At 39.9% G+C, this 26535-nt stretch overlaps 1 protein-coding gene and 1 pseudogene across 12 annotated transcripts in view; one reads left to right on the top strand and one right to left on the bottom strand.

Annotated features, from left to right (window-relative positions):
* PDE1A (phosphodiesterase 1A) overlaps positions 1–26535 on the top strand; it is a 431299-nt gene that overhangs the window by 299362 nt on the left and 105402 nt on the right. The gene's annotated exons all lie outside the window — the stretch shown is intronic.
* On the bottom strand, positions 17620–18847 carry LOC102114946 (actin, cytoplasmic 1-like; annotated as a pseudogene).

Raw genomic sequence — 26535 nt, 5'->3', positions numbered from 1 at the left:
GTTCAATTGTCCTTATTTGGATTGGGATACTGCCAAGCAAAGCAGCATCTTTGGCCTCATGAATAGCAGGGCAGGCAGCTGCCTAAGAGGTACACTTTCAAGATGGGAATTTTGCTTACTAATACCTCCTAAAAACACAATTTATAACTTTCTTTGGTTAACATGAACCAATCTGTCTCATAATTACCACGATTAGAGCATAGACTCTGGATTCAGAAAGACTAGGTTGTTCAAAGTCTGGATTCTCTACTTAATACTTTTTCTTTAAGGAAGTTACTTTACATCCCTGGCTTTATCATCTACAAAATGGGAATAAGGACAATATTTACTTCATAAAGTTGATATGAGAATTAAATGTATAACAATGCCTAACAGAGCAAAATTTAAATAATAACAAGATATTTCTATTTTAAATAAAATTATTATTTATTATGTATGAGCAAAATGCAAATAACTCTCAGATACATAACACATGAAGGTATATGATTAACATATTCTAATGAAGGTATTAAACGCTTCCCTGAGAGCAGTTTTTAATCCTGAGAAAATGAAAACAGGTGGGCTCTGGTCACCAAGGAATGAGAGCATAAAATGATGGAAAAGAATGCCTTTCCCTTAATACAGAGGCATTATCCCTGTGTTAATGATGGAAAAGAGTGCCTTTCCCTTAATACAGAGTAATTGTCTCTGTAAAAACATCCTCAGTTGACTTTTGTGCCTTGCTAAATCTAAGGGTCCTTAATTTGCGGATAGATACTGCATTGATATCAATCGGTACTTTGAGAAGTTAGTCTGGTAGAAAGAAATTGAGTGACATTCAGGGTACGTTAGAGGCTAAGATCCTTGAAATCACTGAGTAGAGGGACTTTCCAGGGAATCTTCACTCATTTAACAAATACCTGCTGAGTACCTGAAATGAATACTAGACACACTGGTAATCAGAATAAGGAGCAAAATTGTGCAGGCAGTTGGTGGCTAGAAATGGGTCTAGAATTGTGAAGACAAACCTAGGCACAAGAACAAGTGCTCAAACAAGAAACAGAGAGATTTAGAGAGAGACCCAAGCAACAGTGATAGATTACAAGCAGGAAACACCAAGTATCAGCAGTAACTCATAACCAGAGGGAGTAACATGAGGTAAGAATTTATACAGTGTCAGACTTCCAAAACAGATATGTCTAGACTTCTAGACTTGCAGGTATTTTTGAGTGTTAATGAGTTTGTTCTCTGGCAAAGCTCTCCCTGCCTATTCTTAAAGACATGGTTTCTAACAAGAGGACTAAAGGTAAAATATGTCTGGAATATGCTAGATATATGTGCATGGAAGCCCAGAAATATAGTGCCAATTAGAGACGTGAATCATAACTCAAGGGTCTCATAATTTTTAAATACCTTTACTTTGATGCTAACCTTCAATAGTTGGAACTCCTTTGCTATTTGAATATATTCTCCATCCTAAAGTTCTTGAGAATGGCCAGTGAATGTTTACTTATTTCACAGTCTGTCCTGGCTATCACTTTCTGCAGCCAGCTCTCTGGCTCCAAACTGATGAATTGTTCCCTTGCATTTTTTTCTCTTACCTATTTTTTTTCCTCAAGTCCAGCTATCTATAGCCAGGCTCCCAAGCATGAGCTCAATCCCTTCCTCCTTCCTCCTGTTCTCCAAACTGAAGCTAACATCAGCTATAATTGCTGTAAGGCATTAGCGATTGATGCTTTCAAAATCTACAACTTAAGCCCTTTCATACAGGTCCCTTATCAAGCATCTTGCTGCATCCTCTAATGCCTGATGCCCATCTCACAGAGACTTTCCACTACAGAAGTCCTTTTGACATGCCTTGCTGTCCTGAGTTCAGGACCTCAAGTTCTATGACCAAAATAAAGACAGGGGGCAATCAAAATTAATGTCATTCATCTCTGAGGATTAACCCCTACATTAAAAGACTGTTCAGTCTAAATTCACATTTAGAAAAAAAATGACAATTTTCTAAAGGACACAGAACCCGAGAGTGATGCAGCTCTGCTCACGGTGAAGACAACCTGTGCATTACTTTCTGGAGATGTTTAACCTCTCGGAATCCCATTGTCTCAGTCTAAATGCCAGAGGAGAGCCCTTACTTTGTTTTAGTGTAACTAAAAGAGCCATTCAAAATATTTTTTATGAAACAAAAGAGTTAGTCTGCACTGAAGGTAAAATAAAGCCTATCTGTATAGAATAAGCCAATTTTTTGACTTTTCAAATATCAAAGTTTTTTCACTTTCAACTATTAAGGTTTTAAAAACTCCTGGAATTCCATATCAAAATGGGCTACCATGTTATCCTAGTAATTGAAATCAAAGGAGGGGATAAAATTGGAGGTGTGGAACAGGAGGGTAGTGAAGGACAGACAGATAGTTAAGGAAAACGTGAGTATTTAAGGCAAGGCATGGAGCTACCAAAGAGGAGACTAGAAAGAATAGACACCAAAGCAACAGGCATATAGGACAAATATGAATTGCCAAATTAGCAGAAAGTAGGGTTACTGAAAAGAGTACATTAAATGCCACAGGGTGAACCACTGGATGAGTTGGGAAATTCCTAATGCCCTGAAGTAGAGTTTCAGCAAAGAGAAAAAGCTACCAGCCAGAAGATGATACTATGAAGAATTAATGTGGAATGGCTTCATGAAGAAATTAGTATAGACTATTTTTCCAGAATTAGCTAGAGTACAAAAAACAGAGATAGACCAATCTACTGCTCTGGACATATACTTGAGGAATCCGTTTTGTGTTTTTGTTCACACTGTTTTTGGGATGAAAGGCTGGTATCTGTAGCCCAGAAATGAAAAGTTTATAAAACATATTTAGCATAACAAGAAAAAAAAATGCTTCCTAGAAAGATTAGGCCAAGAAGTTATCCTTGGGAAGTTATCTAGGAAGAGAGAAATAGTCAAACATTGGTTGAAAATGTTGATGTGGCCAGGTGCGGTGGCTCATCCATGTAATCCCAGAGGTCGAGGTGGGTGGATCATGAGGTCACTGGATCACAAGGTCAGAAGTTCAAGACCAGCCTGGCCAACATGGTGAAACTCCCTCTCCACTAAAAATACAAAAATTAGCCAGGTGCGGTGGTGCACACCTGTAGTAGCAGCTAGTTGGGAGGCTGAGGCAGGAGAATTGCTTGAACTCAGGAGGCAGAGGTTGGAGTGAGCTGAGACCATGCCACTGCACTCCAGCCTTGCTGACAGGGCAAGATTCTGTCTCAAAAATAAAAGAAAAAGAAAAAGAAAAGAAAGCGTAGATGAACTTGGAACTAACCAGTGCACAGTCAAGGATCTTCAAGTAAGCAAAACATGAGTAGCATTGTAAAATCAGAAAGATTCACTGGCATTTCATTTTAAACTCAGCTGTTTAGCATGAGTAAATGTGCTGCAATAGTTATGGCTAAGGTATGAATAATGAGCTGCTGAACTTGGGGGATGATGTGGAGAGCAAACTCTTTGTGTTTAATCACTACAACCTGCACATCATGATGGCACTCACTCATGTGTGCTCCTTTGGCATTTAGAGTCAGAATAAGAGAGAGGAAAAAGAGAAATGGATTGGGCTAATTAATGAACGGCTTTTATTAAATATTTCAATTGTAAGTGATAGGAAACCCAACCAAGCCAGTTTAAACAAATGATTAACTTACTGACTTTCATGGCCCAAAATACTGATGGCTAGTGGTGACTATAAACATAGGTTGAACTAGGGCACAAATGACATCAGCAGGTCCACCTCTGTTTTGCTAGCTCCGGAATGGCTCTTTTGATGCTTTATCTAGTAGCAAGATGGTGACAGTATTTCTAAGCTTCACATCCTCACACCATCAAATCAGGAATGAGAAAAGTTTTCTTTCCCAAATGATCCGATAAACATATCCTTATGTTTCATTGGCTCTAGTTAGGTAACATATTTATCCCTCAACCAATCATTGTGTCCAGGGGAGCTGAATATACAAGGTCAGTGGTCAAGCATCCCATGAGCAAGATAGGTGGTCAACTCTATTTAAATCATATGCTTAAGAACTGAGAATGGAGGAGAGTGCTTTCTAAAACCACAACTGTGTTCTCTCTGCAGTGAAAACTAAAATGTCTCTGCTAGTGTCACAAGCAGGGAGACCTGGATCGGGGTTTGTGTGGGATGTCGTGGAAAGCCCTCGACTGGCAGTTCAGCAACTCCTTTCTTGGCTTTGCTCCTACTAATGATTAGTCTCTACTCATTATTTTTTTTCACATGGAAGATAAAGTCTCCAGTCTCTTTTTGTTCTGGAATCGTGTGATTTTATCCATGGCTCCAAAGTCCCCCTGTAAAGACCTGCTTATGACGCAATTACCCTGACAACCAGGAGGGTGACAGGAGGAAACTGCTTATCATTTGCTTAGCATTTATAAATATGGGCTCTTGTATTCTTCAAATTACTTCTATTTGGAAAAGTCCCCGAGGAAATCAGTTTGAGGAAAATGTGCTAAGACGTTGCTGGAGCTCAGTGAATCATTAAAAATCAAGTAATGATTTTTCTGAATTCCATTTTTATGGTGTGAGTTGTGGGGAGGGATGGCTGTTTGGAGTGTTGTGTTTGTAGGCTGTTCTCACCCTGTAGGTGGAGTGTGAAAATCACTTAGAAAAAGTTGCAATACTTTTTGGTTGGTTTTCCTATTTTCTGTCCATCTGTGATGTGTTACTTTCTACAAACTTTCAAAAACAGCCTCACTCGTGAAAAGGGGGAGAAAAGCCTGACCAGGTCTTTTGAGAAATGACTAATAAAAAAGCTCTATGTGTTGAATAAGATCTCACTATTTGTGATGTTTTGATTCAATATAATATAAATTAATATTTCTTGAATTTTAAAAAGATGTTTTAAATGTTATTCTTGTCTAATAATGATAATAATAATAATGAAAGTCATTTGACAGTTAAATCCAAGGCAATGTATTATTCAATTTGCAAATATGATTCTATATAATTCTCAAAAATGCCTATAAATTAGATACTTATATTATTTCCACTATAAAGTTAAAAAATTTAAGGCATAAAGAAAGTAATTGACTAGCTTAGGATTATATAATTATTAAGCATCAGAGACAAGTTCAAATTTAAAAGGAATATATCAGATGTCTATTTTTCTCTTTTTTCCTAGCCAACAGTACCCATTTTTTTCCTAATTATTTTCTCCCTTTTTTAAGGCCAAGTGATTCAGGGGACACCAACATCAGTCCTAGGCTCAGGATGGATGACTCCTAATTGTTATAAACCAGTTATTATTCCCCAGTTCACTAATCAGTGAGTTTAGGCTTGGACATGTGATGCAATTCTTGCCAATGAGAATTGCATAAAGGGCAGAATGAAGACTGTGTTGGCAGAAGGGTTCCTCTTCATAGAAAGGGTATCTTATGCTTCTAGGTGATATATCCATATCTGATGCTTACCATGAATACAGCCATCTTGCTTCAAGCAGAAAGCTAAACCTAATACTAAATTTGTTCATGTAGAAAGATGAAGGAAACCTTAGTCCTTGGTGATATCGTTGACTTCCTGATTTTAAAAAATCCCTTACCGGAGTCACCTTACTTTTAACCTTTTTTTTTTTTTAAGGAAATCAGTCAATTTCTATATTATTTGAGCCACTTTCGTTTAGGTTTGATGTCACTTGTCATTGACAGCATTCTTACAGCCAGGTAGGTTGGACTTGCTCCAAATTCATATTCTTCATCTCTAATTCTTCCGAAGAGTCACTTTACCTTAACATTAAATCCTAATGAAAATGTTTGATTTCTAAGTTAGCCACTAATAATTCATAATCTATTTTCCCATGAAACAAGGTAATAGGTTAAGTTTCCAAGGTAACCCTCAAAACATTGATACCATCATAAAGTCGAACAACATAGGTGTTTCTTGAGCAAGTATCAAGTACTAGAAATAAGGGACTTACATTTTTCTACATACAAAGATGTTTGTACATTCTTTACTATATTTATATAGCCTACTTCCAAATATATTTTTCTTCTGTCTACTCTGCATCTCTTTTATCTCATTTCCATCCCCATCAGTCTAGCTGGAGTCACCATTATCTGTGAGACTGTCTCAGGCCTATCTGTCTAGACACACGTTAGTCAGTTCCACACAGGGACTTTGCCGTCCTGCAGGCTCCACCCAGGAGTAGGGGCTGGGGATAGGGATAGGGTGGGGCATTCAGCTGGCTTCTGCTCCAGGATCCTGGAAATTTATCTGGGGCATGCTCCCATCCTCCTCACAGTTTGTCCTGGATTAGAGGTCAGGCAGGATCCAGTGTTCCTTCTCAAGATCTCTCCTGCCTTCCTTTCTGACTACTCTTCATTAATCTGGCATATTTTTGGATAATCACAGGAATGGAAACTTTGCTCGGACTCATCACATATTCTTCTATTGTCTTTTCGTGGGTCTCTCTTCCTTCCATGGGACATGGATTTTTCCCTCCTTCAGGTTATTGTGTCATTTACAACTTGAGTCAGTGAGTGAATTCATGGCTGAGCATATATACAAAGAGTTACAGGATCACAGAAAATACTTTTTAAATTGTTTTTCTAAAATTTTTTACACATGAAAAATATCTTTTTCTACATTAAACAGGACGTAACTAAAAACATTGACATATACAACATATGCATCAAAATAAACAAATAAAAGTGACTATTCCTCATCTGGGCTAATACCTAACTAGTGCAAATACCTGAATATTTTAAAAATCTGTAAAACCAGGGACCCTATGCCTATGTTTTTTATACTTTTATTCATTTATTCAACAAATATTTATGAAGGACTCACTATATACACTGATACTTATTTCACTATTCTCTTTGGCTATTGTTACCTCCCAGTTGTCATCATCCCTAGTAGTTTGGCCTCATGGGTTTAGAAAGAAATATATTCCTTACCTCCCCTTACACTCTTGTCTTCCAAATATACCCCTGCTCTCCTGAGGACACATTTTCCACCCATGGTCTGTTGAAAATTGACTTTTTTAGTTCGCAATCAAATAACATACAGATAATTCCCATTTGTAACATCATTATAAAAGATTCATTAATTAAAATACTTTCATGGGGACTCTTCTGACTGTTCCTCCTGATATAATTCACCAACAAGCCTCATCACTGATGGTGAAATAATGTGCATAAGGAAATAAGCAGTGCCATTCAGTTCATGTCAGAAAATAAGTAAATCGCATTTTCTTAGTATAGAGCTTCCATTAATTGGCAAGCTGTGAATGAAGGAGAACAGTGTTCTCAAACCTTAGTAGTCATTGAAATCACTGGAAGGGCTTGCTAAAATAGGGTGCTGGGCCTCACTCCCAGACTTTCTGATTCAATAGGTCTTAGAGCATGGGAAGTTTCATTTCTAACAAGTGCCCAGGTGATGCTAATTCTTCTGGTCTAGTGACCACAGTTTGAAACTACTCTACTAGATGATGTCACAATGAGACCACACACACACAAAAAGAGAAACAGAGAGACCATTAGAAATTTGATGGTTAGAAATTTAAGGTCTTATCAAGACTATGCCCCAAGTGTTGTTCCAAGTTGTAAATGAGATAACTTTGTGCTAAAATGTCCCCCCACTCCAACCTCCAGGAAATCTCATTAGGAAATAGGGGCAATAAGCAAGAGGTGCTGAATCGGAGATTAGCAGTGCCTCACAGCAACAAGTCTTGGGTTCTTTGGAGGCCAGGCCTGTCCTTTGGTCCGTGGTTTGGTCACCTCTCCCAGGTCTGGGAAACCATAGACCCTTAGGCTTCATCTAGGAGCTGCAGCCCCACCCTTTTTCTCCAGGCTGCCCCTCTTAGTAATCCTTGGAAGGACACAGATGAAGCATGGAATGCCCTTCTCCTATGTCTTATTTCCCCAGTTAGAAGAGGCAACCTATCTATTCTCTGGAAAGTGGAGCAGGAAGAAGATCAATACTAGGAAACTATTGTTTTATTGTGAAAAGATATATATAACATAAAATTTACCATTTTAACTATTTTTCAGTGTAAAATTCAGTAGAATTAAGTAAATTTACAATGTTATGCAACCACCATCATCATCTGTTTCCAGAAGTTCTTGATCATCCAAAACAGAAACTCTGTAACCCTTGAACAATAACTCTCCATTTCCCACCGATAACTCTCAGACCCCGATAACTGCTCTTCTGCTTTCTGCCTCTATGAATTCGCCTACTCTACTAGGGAACATCCTAAAGTAAGTAAAAATTAATTTTGGAGATCTCTCCCACTGTCTCTTCACAACCCTTACTTTAGGAGAATCCTTACTTTATTCTTTGGCTCCCCAGAGTCCACTCTGACCAACTTCTTCCCACAATGTCTCCAACACTTCCATTCCCGTGAGGCCCTCCTTGTTCTACGTGTTAGAAAAAGGGAATCTGCTCAGACCAATTTATGCAGATGTGTAGGTAGTGGGAAGTTTACCAAGGGCTTGCTTTATAACAGATGAGCAGATGCTGTTCTAAGGGCTTTCTCTGTATTTATCCAGTTTATTCTCACAATGTCACCACTAGGCATACTATTAGTACCATCTGTTTTGTACTGACAAAGGAACTAAGTCTCACGCAGATGAAATACTTTTTCCAAAACTACACAGCCAATAGGTGATGAAGCCAGGAGTTTGACTCGAGGCAGTCTTTCTAACTACAGAGGATGCTTATTAATCAAAATTTGTTAATCAGTGGAGCATTAGGCTCTGTGCCTAATGGAATATTTTCAAAAATGTTTTTAAGCCAAGAGGATTTCCTGGTGGGAAGCCAAGAGTCATCAGCAAGGCCTTGGGCAGTTTTTTGCCTCACCCATTATCCCCAGTTCCATCCCCAAATGACTCCAAAAATACAATCTTGATCCCAGCTCTCCAAGCAATTTGACTCTTTCTCAGGCCCTTCCCCTCAACATTCTTTGAGTCCTTTCTGCCTCTCCTGGTGGACAGGACCTCTACTGCCTCCACCTTTGCTTCCTAGATTGGGTACAAAGGAGGCACCAAGCACTTTGTAGGCCTTACCTTGGAGAAAGCCACATCTAACTTCAATATTATCCTTAGTTGACCTCGTTTACGCCAAGATTTGCCTTTTGGGAATTGAGCTAAGGTCGGCATGACTGACTTCTCCACCCAAAAGTTCAGTCTTCATAGTCACTCATATACAATGATCATCTTCTCACAGTTAAAAAAAAAAAAAAGCTGGGTTGGGGAGAGGCTAACAATACCAGAGGAACATTGAACAAATCTATCAGGAAACTGTTTTTTTATAAAAAGCTATTGAGATAAATTTGTAAGCTTGCCATTTTAAATCCTCTTTGGAACAAAACAGGGAATAAATAAACATGCTTCAGTGGTGGCCTGAAAAATAATTCAAAAGTATTTAGCACTATAGTAAGTAGGTTACTGACAAGTAGATATGGCATTTCAAGTGTATTACCTATTTCCATCCTTACATTTATTTTACTTCAAAGTGTCCTGAAATTTTGTCATCCAGATATATTTCTCTATGAGAAAACAATTCAACATGCTAGCATTGTAAATTAAATTTAAGCTTCCTCCAACTAAAGATTTACTGATAGATCAAACTCCTTTAAGACTTTTTAAGTTCAATTATTTTTAACCCTAAGTTTCAAGGCAGAGATGAGATCTAGAAAATGATTACTGGCATTAGCGTTGACCAAATGTGAAGGCAATCTGGGTACTCAGTAAGAAAAATATGCATTTAAAGTGGAGGATAACTTATCAGTTAGTAATTCAGACCCTGAAACCAGACATACATGACCAAAAAATGCGACATGGACACTCCTGGTTGAATGACTTTGCACAAATCACTCAAGACATCTGTGCCTCAGTCTATTTATCAGTAAAATAGAAGTAGCAATAATAATTGGATCTTCCTCGTGGTGGTATTATGAGGATTAAATAAGCTAAAGCTTGGTTTCTTGCCTGGTTCTTAGTAAGACAGCAACAAAGCAACTGGCATTATCATCCATTTCGGTCCTCAAACAGTTCTGAAGTCTGAGTGAAGGATTGGTTTTACCTTTAGAGTTTTGGTTTGTTTTTTGTTTTTTGCGGCAGTTGGGGGATAACGGTGGAGAAGGGCACAAGCAGCTCAGAACACAGACATAGGTTAATGGAAGAAATAATACTAATGGACTCTCCTAGGAGGAAACCACTTACTCCAAAAAGAGTATTTGTACTATGGAAAGATCAACCACCTTTAATTCCTCTGGCTGTATTTGTACTATGGAAAGATCAACCACCTTTAATTCCTCTGGCTGTCCTGGAAGATATTTGCAATGTATGAGTTCAGTATCACCCTTAGCCCCAGGCCAGTGAAGCTGCTTCCCAGGGCACCATTCCCCACTTCAGGGAGGCTGACAAAGGTTCTCTTTGGTGTTCCCCTCACCATGGTGTGTCCCCACAAGACCAAGAAGAACCTGAAGCCCATGACCCTCTTCCCCCTCCAGGTACTATAGGACCCTGGAATTCCCTGCTTTTCCCAGTATGTTCCTTTACCATATTTAGAGCAGAAGACCCCGGATTTCTCTACCCAAAGGTCCCCAAGCCTGTCTCCTACATTTTACTGGGCTTTCTTATTAGGTCTTTCCTCCCAAGGAACCCAGGACACCATTGGTGTTTGTACCCTTTCAAACCAAGGAGTGGCCAAGAAGCAGCTCCTTTCAAAGCTAGGTAGGTTGATGGAGACTGTACTTCAGGGCTGAGGTTTCCACCTGTGGTGCAGAGTGGAGCTGCAGGTTGCTGGCCCAGTGTTGTCACACAAGGAGCTGAGAACTTTCAGTTCACCCAACTTGTTTGTCTTTTATGAAACTTATTAAAAGGTAGAAGGATAGAACATACAGCAGTTTATTCACCTGATATATAACTTTAAAATATTTAGTTAAATGGTATTTGGATGAAATATGATCCTACCCTGGCCCCATCCAATGTTAAGGGAAAGAACTGAATGAGTTTGTTGCTGCGTGAAACATGTCCTTTATAAGAATAGTAAAGCAGGAAAAGAACATTTCAAACTTGAGAAACCAGTATCTCCTAACCGCACCTAGCACTTGAATTTTAGCACTTAGAAGGTGTAATTGCAGGCACCAATTGCCCAGAAATAACCACATCAGTACATGAGTGTAGTCATTTTCCAAGAGTCCACTGTGGACAGAAATATTTTCACTGACATGTAATTGTAAGAGTCAAAATCCCATGACCTCTCCTTCCGTGGCCGCCTCCTTCTTTACTTCCCTTCCCTGCAAACTTTTTATTTCAAAATATAAGCCCTTTGGGAGTTATGTCATCTGATTTCAAGAGAAAATTACGATTATAAATAGCTCTGAAGGATTAGTTGAGTCACAGATTGGATGCAGGGTCAGTTTTCACAGTTCACCGGGCCCCATCTGCACCCAGGTCGTGTTTAGAAACCTTTGACTTTATGCTTTATTGAGTCCACTGGGACTAAAACTAAAGTCATATCAAACACCAGTGGGAGCATTTTTCAGAGGTAAACAGTGATAACATTTTACACATATATTCCTTATCATTTCTTTTTCTGTATAGCACATTTTAAGAATTCCTTTTTTTTTTTTTTTTGACAGTCTTGCTCTTGTGGCCCAGGCTGGAGGGCAGTGGTGCCATCTTGGCTCACTGCAACCTCTATCTCCGGGTTCAAGTGATTCTCCTGTCTCAGCCTCCCCAGTAGCTGAGACTACAAGCGTACACCACCATGCCTGGCTACGTTTTTGTATTTTTAGTAGAGACGGTTTCACCATGTTGGCCAGGCTGGTCTTGACACATTTTAAGAATTCCTAAGGAAAATGTACCAGTCATCATTTTTCCATGTTGTATGTTTCTTAAACACAAAGTCTTCATTTTTAAAAAGCATTTAAAATGTAAATGATTATGCATACTTCTGCCCTTTAATATTAGAATAAAGAGCAATGAAGTCATTAGATGTTTGTCAAACAAAATTAGTTATGATAGTTGAGATCCTATTTTATCATCCTCCTTGCACAAATTTCTTTCAAAAATGAAATGAGGACAAAATGTAGTCATATATGTTTTACATGTGCCATAATCTTATACAAGTATTCAGATATTTTCATGTCTTAGATAAACATATAGGAGAATTCTTTATAATAATTCTCTGTCTATGAAAAGTCCGGGATGACGATGACTAGTCCATATTACATTATAGTTTTTGTTACTGCACTGTCTACCATGGTCAGATGAAACTTGAGGAGCTGCTCATGTTGCTCAGGAGGAAGAAGACACAGAGTACAAGGCGGGTATGAGGGAAAGGGAAAATGAATAAGTAAGAAGAGGTAAATGTAGGGGAGTAGGGAGAAATATGTCTTTAGATTTATTAGTTTATTTTCAAAATTCATTCAAATTTAGGTTTGAACTACCTGTTTTTCAACTTTCTTCTCTCCAAATTGGAATAACTATCTTAATGAACCTGTGTACACTGACCTATGTCTTCATTAGAAGTTTCTTACTCTTCTATGAACCTGTGTACACTGACTTATGTCTTCTTTAGAAGTTTCTTACTCTTCTCTGTGTGATAAATAGCATAAAGGAGCTAATATTTGACAGAAATACTGAGTTTCTTGGCTAAAGGCATATAAACAACCCATACTTTTTTTAAGTTTTCTTTCCTGTGACTTTAAAATGCAATAAAAAATGTTTAGTTTTTTTCTCTACACCAAATATATATGTTTCCCCACAATTTGTTTCAATAATATGACGCATGATTATTCAGAAACAACTTAATCTAAAGGCAATGAAGGAGATGATTGGCAGCAGTGAATTTGCTTCCAAGATGTTGTTTCTGCATAAGCAGCAATAAATTTGATTATATCAATCAAATAGCACAGAATTATACGCTAAAACTTCTACCATTTCCATCCTTACTCCACTCATGAAGGTAATCAGTTACAATTAGTCTAATGTAAATATTTCTAGACATTTTATAGCCATTCAATGGATATATATTGGCCCCCTGCTCTGTGTCACACATGATTTTAGAAGCTGACGATACAGCAGTGTACAACAGAAGGCCAACTTTCTGCTCTCTAGGTCTTTGCAGCCCAGGCTGCTAGACTGTAAGTATAAAAAGAACAAACAAACCAGTGGACATATGGTATGGCATCTAGTAGTGGTCAGTGCTAAGAAGACTATAACAGGGTAAGGCTGGACCTGGAGGCTGACACCTGTATACAATCCCAGCACCTTGGGAGGCCAAGGCGGATGGATCACTTGAGGTTAAGAGTTTGAGACCAGCCTGGCCAACATGGTGAAACCCAACCCTGTCTCTACTAAAAATACAAAAAATTAGCTGGGCGTGGTGGCATGCCTGTAATCTCAGCAACTTGGAAGGCAGGGGCAGGGCAGGAGAATCGCTTGAACATGGGAGGCAGAGGCTGCAGTGACCCGAGATCACGTGACTGCACTACAGCCTGAGCGACAGAGCGAGACTCTGTCAGAAAGGAAGGAAGGGAGGAAGGAAGGAAGGAAGGAGAGAGAGAGAGACAGAGAGAGAAAGAGAGAGAAAGAAAAAGAAAGAAAGAAAGAAAGAAAGAAAGAAAGAAAGAAAGAAAGAAAGAAAGAAAGAAAGAAAGAAAGAAAAGAAAGGAAGGAAGAAGACTACAGCAGAATAAAAAGGCAAAATAAAAGCGAAGAATATTTACTACTGGGAGTGGGCACATGGATGCCCTCTCTACCTAAATGCAGTAAGGAAATGATTCACACAAATGATTCACACAAATATCTGAGTACAAGACTCTAAGTAGAGTGAATAGCAAGTACACAGGCCCTGAAGCAAAAGCAAGCTTGGCAGCTTTGCATCCAGCAAGAATAGTGTCACTGGAGCAAAATGAATATAGGGGAACTGGTTAAAAGGTGAGGTTAGAGACTTAGCTCGAGATGACTTATATGGAGCTTGATGAATAAAGCATTATGGTCTGACTTAAACTTTAAAAGAGGCATTCTGGCTATAGAGGGAAGAGGAGACTGACAGGGGTCAGGAGCAAGAGGCGGAGGCCAGTTAGCAGGCCGCACAGGAGGCCAGGCAAGAGATGATGGCAGCTTGGCCTCTGACTCATTCATTGCAGGTGGGAGTACAAAATGGTATAGCAAGACAGTTTGGCAGTTTTTGAAAAACTAAGCACTTATGATACCATCCAGCCATTGTGTTCCTTGGCATTTCCTCAAATGAGTTGAAAAAAGCTGCACCTGTTTATAGGAGCTTTATTCATAATTGCCAAACCTTGGAGCAATCAAGATGTCCTTCAATAGTAGAATGCATAGACAAACTATCTATGCATACAATAGAATATTATTTAGCAATATAAAGAAATTAGCTATCAAGCCATGAAAAGACATGGAGAAAAATGCGTATTACCAAGTGGAATAAGCCAATACTAAAAAGTCTAGCCTTTTACTATATGATACTAAGTATCTGATGGTCTGGAAAAGGCCAAACTAAGGAGACAGCAAAAAGATAGTGGTTGCCAGGGACCAGAGGTGAGGGAAGGAAGGAAGGTTGAATAGACAAAGTATAGGAATTGTTTTAAGGGCAGTGGAACTACCCTGTATGATACTGTAATGGTAGATATATGTTATTATACATTTACCAAAACCCATAGAATGTACAACAGAAAGTGTGAGCCCTCATGTAAACTATGGATATTAATTAATAATTATGTATTGGCCGGGCACGGTGGCTCAAGCCTGTAATCCCAGCACTTTGGGAGGCCGAGACGGGCGGATCACGAGGTCAGGAGATCGAGACCATCCTGGCTAACACGGTGAAACCCCGTCTCTACTAAAAAATAAAAAAAAAAAACTAGCCGGGCGAGGTGGCGGGTGCCTGTAGTCCCAGCTACTCAGGAGGCTGAGGCAGGAGAATGGCGTAAACCCGGGAGGCGGAGCTTGCAGTGAGCTGAGATCCAGCCACTGCACTCCAGCCCGGGCGACAGAGCGAGACTCCGTCTCAAAAAAAAAAAAAAAAATTATGTATTAACATTGGCTCATCAACTGAAATAACTGTACCACAATAATACCAGATGTCAATAATAGGGGAACTGTAAAGGTGGGGGTGGAGATGAGATGAATGGGAATTCTCTGTACTATACACTCAATTTTTCTATAAGCTTAAAAAATAAAGTCTAAATGATGAAGGTGCCTGAAATTGTGGCTCTCAGGCAGGGATAGCATAGGACAGAGTTCTCTAGGTAATCATGCTCATTCAAAAAGGAAAAATTAGAAACTTATTGAGTAGAATAAAAAGGTCAAGGTATGCCAGCTGGCTATGGAAGCTTCCCCCATTTCACACGCTGGAGTAGCAGAGATGTATGCACAGGCAGATGAAGATCTCAAAGGCCACTGTTGTAACTGTGCTGTAGCACAGAGAAAAATCTTTGAGAAACAGACCTGCAGCTAGTATTTCTGTCAGCTGAAGAGAAAGTTAAGTCAGTTCTTGCACACAGGGACACACATCTGACCTCATACCCAGATTCACTTCTTTTCTGCTATACACATTCTCCTGGTCCTTCTCTTCAACCTTCTGATTTGGAAAGAAGTTCTCTCATATAAGAATGAACAATTTTCAAAAAGAAACCAACACAGAATCCATACAAAAAAATACCACAAGAACAAAGGTGGAAAGGATAGGGAAAAACACATGTCAAAGAACTCATGCCAGAGGAACGTACACATCTGTGAGCTCATCCTGTGAACTCAAGAACTTCATGAAATCATCAATTCTGTAGAAAAAATAATACGATTAAAACAAAGAAAAAAGTTTCAAGAGGTAAATAATATGATAAGACAAGGAGGTGAAACGTGTACACACAACACAGTCAGCAAAAGGAGGAGGAAAATGAGGCTACCCTGTAGAGACAGCCAAGCCATAAGCCACAAAACTTAAAAGAGACATTACTGAAAACACAGTAGAGTGTTTTACAAATAAAACACTTTAAAGGTTAAAAAAAAAAGAAAGAAAGAAAAAGGTAAACAAAACAGGATAAGATCAAGACATTAGTTTTTCAAAAAAAGGTTTAGTGGAAAAATGATAGATATGGAAACTAGATAAAAGAGATCTCCGATATGCATAATCCATTTCCCTGAAGAAGAGAACAAAACAAATGGAACAGAAAAAAATGTATAGTCTGAGAAAACATTAATAATATACCATTAAGTCCGGGTGTGGTGGCTCACACCTGTAATCCCAGCACTTTGGAAGGCCAAGGCGGGCAGATACCTGAGGTCAGGAGTTCGAGACCAGCCTAACCAACATGGAGAAACCCCATCTCTGCTGAAAATACAAAATTAGCCAGGCATGGTGGCATGTGCCTGGGAGGCTGAGGCAGGAGAATCGCTTGAACCTGGGAGGCAGAGGTTGCGGTGAGCTGAGATCGCGCCATTGCACTCCAGGCTGGGCAACAAGAGCGAAACTCCATCTCAATAATAATAATAATAATAAGTAAATAAAATAATATACCAGTAAGACTTTGAGCCATATGTTTACAGGAAAAAATGATGCCCAATTCCATACCAATTAGGGTCTTCAAAAAGTAGTGAACTTCCAAAATAAAAGACCATTTTTGCAATTGTGCTCAGTTAACTAAACTAACTAAACTCAAAACACTATTCTTACAACTTTTTTTATTCCTCCCACAGCATGCACATTGGTCTTTTAGATACATAAATCATATCACATCCTACTTGAAACAATTCAATGACCTGCCATTGCAAATATGACAGAATCCTTCCAAGGCCTGCTATTAGCTTACTTAGACCTATGTTTGCCTCCCAACTTGAGTCACTCTCTCACTCAGTATACTCCAGCCACATTTGGCCTCCTTTCTGTTCCTCAAACATGCCAATACCGATCATGCCTCGGGCCTTTGTACTTGCCCTTCTTTCTATCTGGAATAGATAGAACAGACTTCCCCCAGACTTTCCTATATCTAATACTTTCTCATTGTTCGGGTCTTAACTATCTGATCATCTTATCTAAAGTAGTGTTTCCTCTCATAATTAACCTATATCATAATCCTTATTTTATTTTTAGTCTTTCTTTTTTTTTTTGTAAGGTGTGCACCTTTATTCAACTGGTGTCAAGTCAGTGTACGGGTAAGCCCTGGCTGCCTCCACCCACTCCCAGGGAGACCAAAAGCCTTCAGACATCTCAAGTTGGGGGACAAAAAAGCGGGGACACGAAGGCTCCTCATTCAAAATAAAACAAAATAAACAAGTATTAAGGTGAAGATTAAAAAAATTTTGCATTACATAATTTACACGAAAGCAATGCTATCACCTCCCCTGTGTGGACTCGGGAGAGGACTGGGCCATTCGCCTTAGAGAGAAGTGGGGTGGCTTTTAGGAGGGCGAGGGACTTCCTGTAACAATGCATCTCATATTTGGAATGACTATTAAAAAAAGAACAATGTACAATCAAAGTCCTCGGCCACATTGTAGAACTTTGGGGGATGCTCGCTCCAACCGACTGCTGTCACCTTCACCGTTCCAGTTTTTAAATCCTGAGTCAAGCCAAAAACAAAACAAAACAAAACAAAACAAATAAAGCCATGCCAATCTCATCTTGTTTTCTGCGCAAGTTAGGTTTTGTCAAGAAAGGGTGTAATGCAACTAAGTCACAGTCCGCCTAGAAGCATTTGTGGTGGACGATGGAGGGGCCAGACTCCTCATACTCCTGCTTGCTGATCCACATCTGCTGGAAGGTGGACAGCGAGGCCAGGATGGAGCCGCAGATCCACACAGAGTACCTGCGCTCAGGAGGAGCAATGATCTTGATCTTCATCGTGCTGGGCGCCAGGGCAGTAATCTCCTTCTGCATCCTGTCAGCAATGCCAGGGTACACGGTGGTGCCACCAGACAGCACTGTGTTGGCCTACAGGTCTTTACGGATGTCCACATCACACTTCATGATGGAGTTGAAGGTAGCTTCGTGGATGCCACAGGACTCCATGCCCAGGAAGGAAGGTTGGAACCTTCCTTCCAGGGCAGCGGAACCGCTCGTTGCCAATGGTGATGACCTGGCCATCGGGCAGCTTGTAGCTCTTCTCCAGGGAGGAGCTGGAAGCCGCCGTGGCCATCTCCTGCTCGAAGTCCAGGGCGACATAGCACAGCTTCTCCTTAATGTCACGCACGATTTCCCGCTCGGCCGTGGTGGTGAAGCTGTAGCCGTGCTCAGTGAGGATCTTCATGAGGTAGTCAGGTCCCGGCCAGCCAGGTCCAGACGCAGGATGGCGTGGGGGAGGGCATACCCCTTGTAGATGGGCACAGTGTGGGTGACCCCGTCACCGGAGTCCATCACGATGCCAGTGGTACGGCCAGAGGCGTACAGGGACAGCACCGCCTCGATGGCCACGTACATGGCTGGGGTGTTGAAGGTCTCAAACATGATCTGGGTCATCTTCTCGCGGTGGACCTTGGGGTTCAGGGGGGCCTTGGTCAGCAGCACGGGGTGCTCCTCAGGAGCCACATGCAGCTCATTGTAGAAGGTGTGGTGACAGACCTTCTCCATGTCGTCCCAGTTGTGGGACGTCCCATCGATGCCGTGCTCGATGGGGTACTTCAGGGTGAGGATGCCTCTCTTGCTCTGGGCCTTGTCGCCCACATACGAATCCTTCTGACCCATGCCCACCATCACGCCCTGGTGCCTGGGGCGCCCCACGATGGAGGGGAAGACGGCCTGGGAGGCATCGTCGCCCGCGAAGCCGGCCTTGCACACGCCGGAGCCGTTGTCGACAACGAGGGCGGCGATATCATCATCCATGGTGAGCTGGCGGCGGGTGTGAACCGGCGGCGGAGCGGCGAAGGCGAGGCTCTGTGCTCGCGGGGCGGACGCGGTCTCAGCCTCGTCTTTCTTTTAAAATATAAGTTCCACCTGAGAAGGGATCATTCTCATTTTTTCCATTTTTAATCACTTCATTTAGTTTGACAATAATTCTGTAATGTTTAAACAGTATGGTGTTTAGATTTATAATTGCTAAAAAGGCATGTTAGTTCATTGCAAACAGGATTTTTACATGAGAAATAGGACTGGTATGTTCTATTAAATGAATGTTAATAGAGAACTCAGTCTTTATATTCTACTTCATTTATAACCTACACTGGTAGTTATCACACAGCATTCATAAATGATGGAAAGATTATTTCTTATCCAAACCAATAGGTACACAACATACACACACACACACACACACACACACACACACACACACACACACACGAGATAGAGAGAAAGAGACAGAGGGAGAGGAGAGAGGAGAGAGGAGAGAGCGAGATATGTATTTTAAGGAAGAGGCTCATGTGATTATTGGTGCTGGCAAGTCTGAAATTTGCAAAGCAAACTGGCAGGCTGGAAACCCTGGCAGGAGTCGTTATTGCATTCTTGATTTCAAAGGCGTTCTGGAAGCTGAATTCCTTTCTCTTTGGGGGACCTTAATCTGTTTTCTTAAGGTTTTCAACTGATCAGATGAGGCTTACCCATAATTTAGAGGGTAATCTGCTTTACTCAAAGTCTACTGGTTTAAGTGTTAATCACATCTAAAAAATACTTTCACAGCAACATTTAAATTGGTGTTTGACCAAACAACTGGCCACCATAACCTACCTATGGTGACACATAAAATTAAACTTCATGGAGGTAGTTGTTGCCTTTTCAAGATTCCCTTTTCAAGTTACACAATAGCATATTCCATGCTCTTCCCTTAACACACTCTCGTCCTTTATTTGTGTGTCCCTAATTAATCCATATCCATATCATTCTTTCTCCCTAAAATTATATTCACTTTCTTCTCAGTAAATGACCTCATGCATCATGACTAAGGATTTCCAGCCTCCTAAGTACCACTCTACTATGTGGAATATCACTTTCATACGCTGGTTTTGTTATGCTTGATGATCTTTCTTGGATCATTTATGAGAATAGGACATATAGCCCTAAAGTCATCAACATGAAATTTACTGTGGAGGAACTGGCACCATCAGTCAGGTTTCTGTCATTCTAAGGAGATTAGCTGACAAAACTAGGCTGCAGTGGAATGCTTGGAGCATGGTGACATCACAAGATTACACCACAATGATTCCTATTCTACCTGTCCCACCTGCCCTGTATTTGATCACTGCATAAGAGATAGTAGAAATGGCATAATCTTTAAAGTAGTGAAATTTTCAAGCCATGTAGTTTAGTGACTTGCTGAAATGGGCTAGGGAATCTAATTTCAAATGGGCAAAAAGAAAAACAAACTATTTTGCTTTAATTTTCTAGTTCAGTGTTTTAGGGGTAAATCAAAACCATCCAAATGTGAGATCAGAAAGAAAATTAAAAATCGAATAGAGTAAGTATTAATCAGTATTAACATTCAACTCTAAATCTTTTTAATCTTTATAGGTATACATGTATCTTTGTGACTCCAGAACTTATGTTTACTTTTTTCATAAGGTATTTCATAAATACATTCATGCTTATTTAATACCATGGAAAAGAAATATTGGCAAATGACTATTTTCTGCAGGTTTATGGGAAACAGCAGCGTATACAGGAGGCCAATTAAAGGAACATGAAAAATTCCTCTTCTGCATATTACCTTTTGAGCCTCTCTTTGGCCAGATTGAGTTCTTTGTGGAGACCTCCTGGTTTTTGTCCTTTGTTTTGTCCCTGCTTCTTGAGATGGCCTGTGCCTTGTTTCTGAGGCGTTGGCATGTACAACCATTTCTTGCCACCTTCCAACATCGGCTCATAAACCCTTAGGCCTAGGTCTGTGCAAAGAGATTTTCAAAAGCAGATGAAACCCAAAGGTTAAAGCTAACATGTGCCAATGAGTTTTTAGATTGGTGCACAGATAAGGAAAGAACCGAGTCAAATGGCAGGCAGAGCAGCCTGTGTTCCTCCTGGAGACAAAGCACAACTGTTCTGTAAGCTGTTTCTGTATTTGGTGGGGAGCCTCTGGGATGTTGCCAGTTCAGACCTTTAGGAAGTTGTTGACTCCTGAAGTTGACTGGCCTTAAAATAGCGATGTTTCCTGAGTGTCCTCTTTAATGGCAGCTGTTATTACTCAGCAGTCCAGTCAATTTTATCTACCTGGAGCTTACACAGAGCGTGGTCATTGTTTCAGTTCCTGTTCACTACCTCACTCACTGGGTTGATTTCCTTGGCCAGCAGTTCTAAACCCATGAGATCTCCACCCACTGGTCACCTGAAATGTGCTTTAAACATAATCTATTTATTTTCATGTGTTTTCATTCTTTTTTTTTTTCACTTTTAAAATCTGTGATATTGATAGAATGGATATCGTTGAGAGCACTTAAGTTGTTATTTTCCTAAAATTTAGGGGTACTTATCCAATGAAATAGTATCTGTGAATGACTTTTATACATTGCAAAGCCTTATTCAAATATCATGTACTATATGTAAGACATACACTAGATTATTAAGTATATGACAGCTATTATGGATTCAATCCCCCTTTATTCTTTCCACTCCAGTTGCTTGTTTTAATAGCAGACATCTGTTTATGAATTCTCTTCCATATCTTTCCTTAGTTTTATTCATTATCAGAACAGCACACTAAAGATATTAACAGTCGGTACCTCCAGACTAGTGTATCATTGTGCTGAAATGTTTGGGAAGCAGCAAATGCAAAATCTATTAGTTGTTGCCTTCATATGATCAATTTGAGAAATTAAGAGCTTTCCAAATGTTAATGATTTTTTTTTTCTTTTTTTTTTTAAATTTATTTATTATTATTATACTTTAAGTTGTAGGGTACATGTGCATAACGTGCAGGTTTGTTACATATGTATACTTGTGCCATGTTGGTGTGCTGCACCCATCAACTCGTCATTTACATCAGGTATAACTCCCAGTGCAATCCCTCCCCCCTCCCCCCTCCCCATGATAGGCCCCTGTGTGTGATGTTCCCCTTCCTGAGTCCAAGTGATCTCATTGTTCAGTTCCCACCTATGAGTGAGAACATGCGGTGTTTGGTTTTCTGTTCTTGTGATAGTTTGCTAAGAATGATGGTTTCAAGCTGCATCCATGTCCCTACAAAGGACACAAACTCATCCTTTTTGATGGCTGCATAGTATTCCATGGTGTATATGTGCCACATTTTCTTAATCCAATCTGTCACTGATGGACATTTGGGTTGATTCCAAGTCTTTGCTATTGTGAATAGTGCTGCAATAAACATACGTGTGCATGTGTCTTTATAGCAGCATAATTTATAAACCTTTGGGTATATACCCAGTAATGGGATGGCTGGGTCATATGGTACATCTAGTTCTAGATCCTTGAGGAATCGCCATACTGTTTTCCATAATGGTTGAACTAGTTTACAATCCCACCAACAGTGTAAAAGTGTTCCTATTTCTCCACATCCTCTCCAGCACCTGTTGTTTCCTGACTTTTTAATGATCGCCATTCTAACTGGTGTGAGATGGTATCTCATTGTGGTTTTGATTTGCATTTCTCTGATGGCCAGTGATGATGAGCATTTTTTCCTGTGTCTGTTGGCTGTATGAATGTCTTCTTTTGAGAAATGTCTGTTCATATCCTTTGCCCACTTTTGGATGGGGTTGTTTGTTTTTTTCTTGTAAATTTGTTTGAGTTCTTTGTAGGTTCTGGATATTAGCCCTTTGTCAGATGAGTAGATTGCAAAAATGTTCTCCCATTCTGTAGGTTGCCTGTTCACTCTGATGGTAGTTTCTTTTGCTGTGCAGAAGCTCTTTAGTTTAATGAGATCCCATTTGTCAATTTTGGCTTTTGCTGCCGTTGCTTTTGGTGTTTTAGACATGAAGTCTTTGCCCATGCCTATGTCCTGAATGGTACTACCTAGGTTTTCCTCTAGGATTTTTATGGTATTAGGTCTAACATTTAAGTCTCTAATCCATCTTGAATTAATTTTCGTATAGGGAGTAAGGAAATTATCCAGTTTCAGCTTTCTACTTATGGCTAGCCAATTTTCCCAGCACCATTTATTAAATAGGGAATCCTTTCCCCATTTCTTGTTTCTCTCAGGTTTGTCAAAGATCAGATGGCTGTAGATGTGTGATATTATTTCTGAGGACTCTGTTCTGTTCCATTGGTCTATATCTCTGTTTTGGTACCAGTACCATGCTGTTTTGGTTACTGTAGCCTTGTAGTATAGTTTGAAGTCAGGTAGCGTGATGCCTCCAACTTTGTTCTTTTGACTTAGGATTGTCTTGGAGATGCAGGCTCTTTTTTGGTTCCATATGAACTTTAAAGCAGTTTTTTCCAATTCTGTGAAGAAACTCATTGGTAGCTTGATGGGGATGGCATTGAATCTATAAATTACCTTGGGCAGTATGGCCATTTTCACGATATTGATTCTTCCCATCCATGAGCATGGTATGTTCTTCCATTTGTTTGTGTCCTCTTTTATTTCACTGAGCAGCGGTTTGTAGTTGTCCTTGAAGAGGTCCTTTACATCCCTTGTAAGTTGGATTCCTAGGTATTTTATTCTCTTTGAAGCAATTGTGAATGGAAGTTCATTCCTGATTTGGCTCTCTGTTTGTCTGTTACTGGTGTATAAGAATGCTTGTGATTTTTGCACATTAATTTTGTATCCTGAGACTTTGCTGAAGTTGCTTATCAGCTTAAGGAGATTCTGGGCTGAGACAATGGGGTTTTCTAAATATACAATCATGTCATCTGCAAACAGGGACAGTTTGACTTCTTCTTTTCCTAACTGAATACCCTTGATTGCTTTCTCTTGCCTAATTGCCCTAGCCAGAACTTCCAGCACTATGTTGAATAGGAGTGGTGAGAGAGGGCATCCTTGTCTTGAGCCAGTTTTCAAAGGGAATTTTTCCAGTTTTTGCCCATTCAGTATGATATTGGCTGTGGGTTTGTCATAAATAGCTGTTATTATTTTGAGGTATGTTCCATCAATACCGAATTTCTTGAGCGTTTTTAGCATGAAGGGCTGTTGAATTTTGTCAAAAGCCTTTTCTGCATCTATTGAGATAATCATGTGGTTCTTGTCTTTGGTTCTGTTTATATGCTGGATTATGTTTATTGATTTGTGAATGTTGAACCAGCCTTGCATCCCAGGGATGAAGCCCACTTGATCATGGTGGATAAGCTTTTTGATGTGTTGCTGAATCCGGTTTGCCAATATTTTATTGAGGATTTTTGCATCGATGTTCATCAGGGATATTGGTCTAAAATTCTCTTTTTTTGTTGTGTCTCTGCCAGGCTTTGGTATCAGGATGATGTTGGCCTCATAAAATGAGTTAGGGAGGATTCCCTCTTTTTCTATTGATTGGAATAGTTTCAGAAGGAATGGTACCAATTCCTCCTTGTACCTCTGGTAGAATTCAGCTGTGAATCCATCTGGTCCTGGACTTTTTTTGGTTGGTAGGCTATTAATTATTGCCTCAATTTCAGAGCCTACTATTGGTCTATTCAGGGATTCAACTTCTTCCTGGTTTAGTCTTGGAAGAGTGTAAGTGTCCAGGAAATTATCCATTTCTTCTAGATTTTCCAGTTTATTTGTGTAGAGGTGTTTATAGTATTCTCTGATGGTAGTTTGTATTTCTGTGGGGTCGGTGGTGATATCCCCTTTATCATTTTTAATTGCGTCGATTTGATTCTTCTCTCTTTTCTTCTTTATTAGTCTTGCTAGTAGTCTGTCAATTTTGTTGATCTTTTCAAAAAACCAACTCCTGGATTCATTGATTTTTTGGAGAGTTTTTTGTGTCTCTATCTCCTTCAGTTCTGCTCTGATCTTAGTTATTTCTTGCCTTCTGCTAGCTTTCGAATGTGTTTGCTCTTGCTTCTCTAGTTCTTTTAATTGCGATGTTAGAGTGTCAATTTTAGATCTTTCCTGCTTTCTCTTGTGGGCATTTAGTGCTATAAATTTCCCTCTACACACTGCTTTAAATGTGTCCCAGAGATTCTGGTATGTTGTATCTTTGTTCTCATTGGTTTCAAAGAACATCTTTATTTCTGCCTTCATTTCGTTATGTACCCAGTAGTCATTCAGGAGCAGGTTGTTCAGCTTCCATGTAGCTGAGCGGTTTTGATTGAGTTTCTTAGTCCTGAGTTCTAGTTTGATTGCACTGTGGTCTGAGAGACAGTTTGTTATAATTTCTGTTCTTGTACATTTGCTGAGGAGTGCTTTACTTCCAATTACGTGGTCAATTTTGGAGTAAGTACGATGTGGTGCTGAGAAGAATGTATATTCTGTTGATTTGGGGTGGAGAGTTCTAAAGATGTCTATTAGGTCTGCTTGCTGCAGAGATGAGTTCAATTCCTGGATATCCTTGTTAACTTTCTGTCTCGTTGATCTGTCTAATGTTGACAGTGGAGTGTTGAAGTCTCCCATTATTATTGTATCGGAGTCTAAGTCTCTTTGTAAGTCTCTAAGGACTTGCTTTATGAATCTGGGTGCTCCTGTATTGGGTGCATATATATTTAGGATAGTTAGCTCTTCCTGTTGAATTGATCCCTTTACCATTATGTAATGGCCTTCTTTGTCTCTTTTGATCTTTGATGGTTTAAAGTCTGTTTTATCAGAGACTAGTATTGCAACCCCTGCTTTTTTTTGTTCTCCATTTGCTTGGTAAATCTTCCTCCATCCCTTTATTTTGAGCCTATGTATGTCTCTGCGTGTGAGATGGGTCTCCTGAATACAGCAGACTGATGGGTCTTGGCTCTTTATCCAGTTTGCCAGTCTGTGTCTTTTAATTGGAGCATTTAGTCCATTTACATTTAAGGTTAAGATTGTTATGTGTGAACTTGATCATGCCATTATGATAACTGGTTATTTTGCTCGTTAGTTGATGCAGTTTCTTCCTAGCCTCGATGGTCTTTACATTTTGGCATGTTTTTGCAATGGCTGGTACCGGTTGTTCCTTTCCATGTTGAGTGCTTCCTTCAGGGTCTCTTGTAAGGCAGGCCTAGTGGTGACAAAATCTCTAAGCATTTGCTTATCTGTAAAGGATTTTATTTCTCCTTCACTTATGAATCTTAGTTTGGCTGGATATGAAATTCTGGGTTTAAAATTCTTTTCTTTAAGAATGTTGAATATTGGCCCCCACTCTCTTCTGGCTTGGAGAGTTTCTGCCGAGAGATCTGCTGTTAGTCTGATGGGCTTCCCTTTGTGGGTAACCCGACCTTTCTCTCTGGCTGCCCTTAAGATTTTTTCCTTCATTTCAACTTTGGTGAATCTGGCAATTATGTGTCTTGGAGTTGCTCTTCTCGAGGAGTATCTTTGTGGTGTTCTCTGTATTTCCTGGATTTGAATGTTGGCCTGCCCTACTAGGTTGGGGAAGTTCTCCTGGATGATATCCTGAAGAGTGTTTTCCAACTTGGTTCCATTTTCCCCCTCACTTTCAGGCACCCCAATCAGACGTAGATTTGGTCTTTTTACATAATCCCATACTTCTTGCAGGCTTTGTTCATTTCTTTTTCTTCTTTGTTCTTTTGGTTTCTCTTCTCGCTTCAT

Source organism: Macaca fascicularis, chromosome 12 (assembly GCF_037993035.2).
Source record: "Macaca fascicularis isolate 582-1 chromosome 12, T2T-MFA8v1.1".
NCBI classification, from domain to species: domain Eukaryota; kingdom Metazoa; phylum Chordata; class Mammalia; order Primates; family Cercopithecidae; genus Macaca; species Macaca fascicularis.
Note: the sequence above shows the minus strand (reverse complement) of the source record. Positions and strands in the feature narration are given on the sequence as shown.